The following is a 4,843-nucleotide window of genomic DNA, read 5'->3' on the forward strand; positions in this document are numbered from 1 at the left end:
ATGATCGTGTGCTGAACCGCCACTTTCGTCATGCTTGGCCTCCCAGGTCCCCAGACCTCAGTCCGTGCGATTATTGACTTTGGGTTACCTGAAGTCGCAAGTGTATCGTGATCGACCGACATCTCTAGGGATGCTGAAAGGCAACATCCGAAGCCACTGCCTCACCATAACTCCAGACATGCTTTACAGTGCTGTTCACAACATTATTCCTCGACTACAGCTATTGTTGAGCAATGGTGGTGGACATATTGAGCATTTCCTGTAAAGAACATCATCTTTGCTTAGTCTTACTTTGTTATGCTAATTATTGCTATTCTGATCAGATGAAGCGCCATCTGTCGGACTATTTTGAACGTTTGTATTTTTTTGGTTCTAATAAAGCCCCATGTCATTCCAAGTATGTGTGTCAATTTGTACCTCTCTATCTACATTATTCCGTGATTTATTCAGTTTTCAAATTTATACTGACTTTTTGATCACCTGGTATGTGTATCTGGTGAGAGATTTCGCCTGAAGCTATGCAGCCCATATAACATAAATGTCTTACGTTTTTTCTTCAAGACAAATTTCCGCCGCGTTCTGCAGGGCGAACGAAGGCGCTCCTGCAACGTTATCGATGGGAAGTGTTTGATCACCCACAATACAGCCCTTAATTGGCACTCTCCGATGTTAATCTCTGCTCATATGAACCTCTGACTACAAAGACAACATTTTGGCACAAACAACGAAAGGCAGACCAGCGTAGAGAATTGACAGAAAGCACAGGCGGCTGCTTTCTATGACGAGGGTACCGTACTGGAAAGTTTGTACAACGCCACGACAAATGTCAAGTCGGAGAGGCGACTAATCAGAGAGCTCCCTGGAAAGTGTGGCTAAGTTTTTCGAATAAAAGATTTTTTATTTTTACTGTGGTTTCCATTTCGCGACCGATCTAACCTTACTCCCCTAACAGCCTTCGTATTTTGCAGTGGAGACTCGAGTATTCGGACCTCTGTTGAACGAATACGCGATTATTCGCCTTGTCAACCGCGAGCAAGTATCTTTGCAGTCTAGTCAGCGTGTGCGCGGACATGTCGCTCTGGCATTGCCCCGAGCGATTTATTAGTGTCTGAGTTAGACAGCTGCCGATCTCTACCCTGCTACGGCGTGTTGCTACTGTGCTTAAAAATGCCAAAGCGCAAAGAGTGTCATTATAGTGTGACGATAAAATAACGAACAGATGTTCGTACTGATTTAAATTTCGTCATTCGCGAATTGGAATTACAGAGTGAAAAAATGCCATCTGACGTAGATGCACCAAATCCTTTTAAAGACAGTTTTAAAAAAGAATGAAATTAAAATGACTTTTACTTGAACTTTGTTTACAAAATCTTTAGATTCTGACATGAGTACGAGAGTAAAGAGCGAGTAACAATATTAGTTTGCACAAACGCTACCCGGACCTCTTAAATACCTTTTCAGCTGATCGGAAAATCCAAAAATCGCAGATATTTCAGAAATGTCAGATCTCCCTTAAATTAAAAAAAAAACAAAAAACAAAATATTGCACGGATGAACACCAAAATTTTCACTGACTGGTAAGACAACACTTTTATACTTGGTACTGTACTGGGTAATGTGCCAACTCATCTTCGGCTGAACGATTAGAGAGATAAAATGGAATATTTTTCTCCTAATGTGAAATCCTTGCTACAGCCATTGGATCAAAGTGCTACTGAAATACTAAAACAGCTGTGTAGGAAACAATTTTCACGTAGATCTTTATCTGTTAAAGAAGATAACGTAGAAGAGAGTGTTGTTACGTGACTGTAGACGCGTAGGATTTGATTTAGAGAGAGGTTTTGAACAAAACTTGGAACAGATTGCAGTAACGGAAGCAAGAAAGTTCAATAACCGATACGGATGATTCTGTTTCGAAGGATATAAATGACCCATTGAAAAACAAACAGATATGCAGATGATACGAAAGAGCGGCCCACTTGTGATAGTAATGATCAATGCTTTCAGATAACGTCTGGTGACGAAATTGTTGGAAACATATTACTGGCTAACGAAGAGCAGGAACTGAAACAAAATGAAACAGAACAAACGTAGATGCAGAAAATGATGCAGGATCATGTCATCTGGATGCATCTCAGTCCCTATGAACAGGTTTCAAATTTTTCGAAAAACAAACACAGTGTGATACTGTTAGTTTCGTACAATTATAACTAATCTGTGGTGTAGCAGTAACGAAGACAAAAAATGTTTACGTCAAATGACAATTACAAATATTTTAAACAAAATTAAACTACAGCGACTGCCCTATGTGACTTTTGTTAGGTATTTCTTGATTTAGGTTGCATTATTTTAGCAATTTTACATAAAAATGTCTGTAATCTTTTAATCAATACTGACTTTCGTAGAGTTTAGTAAGTGTAATACCTCTTACGACAATGTATCTAGAGATAATCATACGTGGGCGACGTAGGTTGCCTTTCCAGAGTTAATAGCACAAAAACAGCTTTTCTTCATAAGTTCAAGTATCTGGATTTTCGGTTATCTGAATGGCTTATGACAACATTAGTGAGGTTAAGCAAGTCTCCGCTGTATCATTATGGTCATTTCTGCCTGTGTAAGAGGGATTCAACGAAATGTTCTGCTATTCGGAGAAGAAAATTTTTGATTGTAATTCCGTGAAAAGATCTCACCCCACTGAAAAAATGCCTTGGTTTAATGACGGGCACCCCAACTCACTCTCTTCTATTTCTTTGGTCTTCCTCGATGTCTTCCGTCAATCCTATGTAACAGGGGTCCGATAATGCGCAGCACCACGCAGGAAGAGGATGAAAAAGCGTTGTGTATGTAGTATCTTTAATAGATTCGTTTCATCTTTTACGTATTCTTCCAATAAAGCGCAATCTATGGTTTGCTCTCCATACAGTGTTTTGGATGTGATGTTTCAATTTAGGTTGTTAGATTATAATCGCTAAATGTTTAGTTGAATGACCCATTTAGATAACCGTGCGCGTTAGCACACTGGTATTCGGGGAGACGCACCGGCCTCGTGTCGCATCCTCCCACCAGTCAGTCTGAATACTACTTTCCACCTATTTCCCTCATCCGACCTACGTCCCGCCGCATTTACACGATTCACAGAGATTTCAAAAACGTTCACACTTGGGATAATATGATTATTCAGGCAGATGGGATACGCAAAATCCCTCATTGGAGGATGGTGAGTTCAGGGTGGGAGTGGCGACAGGGAGGGCTGCCTTATATCCCTAACATTGTCAAATCTAGTTCAACAGACTGAAGCAATGAACATATGAGGTGAGACTATGAAAAAGAAGAAGAGGAAATGTTTAGTTGATCGGAAGCCATTAAGATCGTGTAATTTATCATGAAACAGAATTTAGAAGACTGGTCCGAGCTTTTACTGACCCACTGTCAATGGAATGGTATTGGACGGCAATATAAATGAAATTGTTTTGTGTTCCAGGCACTTTTTTGTTGTGTTCTTCTCGTTTCAGTCTCTCAAACTATGATTTTCAGTAGAACCTTTACGTAGTTTCGTTCGTGGTGTTATTGCACAGTACATACGTCTTTACACAACAGCATGCTAAGTGGGCAAAACAGGCTGTGTTTAGTCGTTTACTGGTGCTATTTTTTTCAGCAGCAACATTGATTCAAATGGTTCTGAGCACTATGGGACTTAACAGCTGAGGTCATCAGTCCCCTAGAACTTAGAACTACTTAAACCTAACTAACCTAAGGACATCACACACATCCATGCCCGAGGCAGGAGTCGAACCTGCGACCGTAGCGGTCGCGCGGTTCTAGACTGAAGCGCCTAGAACCGCTCGTCCACTCTGGCCGGCAGCAGCAACATTGCCGACGCACCTAGAAAGAGTTATCCAAATGGGACTGAAAAGGGAATCGGTAGATGTTAGACTGTGTATATGAACAAACAAAAAGAAGGTTATTATATGAGGAAAATTTGATGATTTGTTCAAGAGAAATAACTTCACAAACTGAGCAAGTCAGTAACGCATCGCTCCACCTCTGCCCCTTATGCAAGCAGTTATTCCACTCGGCATTGTTAGGCAGTGTTGTTGGCTGTTCTTCTGAGGGATATCATGCCAAAATCTGTCCAATTGGCGTGCTAGATCATCAAAATCCCGACCTGGTTGGAGGACCTTGTCTATAATGCTCCAAACGTTCTCAACTGAGGAAGGAACCGGAGACTATATATGACGGTAGTATCTGTTCCCGAAAGACAGTTACCGTCGATGACCATGCAGCTTTGCTAGAAATGAAATGATAGTTAAATGGACACCCTAGTTCCAAACAGGCGTTGATGTACTTCATTGGGGACATATTGAAAATGTGTACCCCGACCGGGACTCGAACACGGGATCACCTGCTTACAAGGCAGACGCTCTATCCATCTGAGCCACCGTGGGCCTGTTTGCAGCTAGGGTGTCCATTTAATTATCATTTCAAAAGAACCGGAGACCTTGATGGCCAAGGTAGAGTTCGGGGAGCACGAAGAAACTCTCACCGTATGCATTATCTTGCTGAAATGTACACTCAGGATGGTATGACATGAATGGCAATGAAACGGGGCTTATAATATCGTTGATGGACCGTTGAGCTGCAAGGGTGCTGCGGCTACCAGCAATAAAGGTCTTGTTATGAAAAGAAATCACCCCCAGACCGTCACAACTGGTTGTAAGGCCTTATGGTCGGCGACAGCAAGGATGGTACTCACCACTCTCTGGGGCTTTTCTAGTCACGTCTTCTCTGTTATTCGGGCTCAGTTCGCAGCAGTGTTGATCACTGAAGACAATCCCACTTGAGT

At 41.8% G+C, this 4,843-nt stretch overlaps 1 non-coding gene across 1 annotated transcript; it reads right to left on the reverse strand.

Annotated features, from left to right (window-relative positions):
* Positions 1-4,371: 4,371 nt before the first annotated feature.
* Trnat-ugu lies at positions 4,372-4,446 on the reverse strand. Its single transcript has one exon. It is a non-coding gene; the product is annotated as a tRNA-Thr (tRNA).
* Between the last annotated feature and the right edge of the window lie 397 nt (positions 4,447-4,843).

This window comes from Schistocerca piceifrons, chromosome 2, assembly GCF_021461385.2.
Source record: "Schistocerca piceifrons isolate TAMUIC-IGC-003096 chromosome 2, iqSchPice1.1, whole genome shotgun sequence".
In the NCBI taxonomy this organism is placed as follows: Eukaryota; Metazoa; Arthropoda; class Insecta; order Orthoptera; family Acrididae; genus Schistocerca; species Schistocerca piceifrons.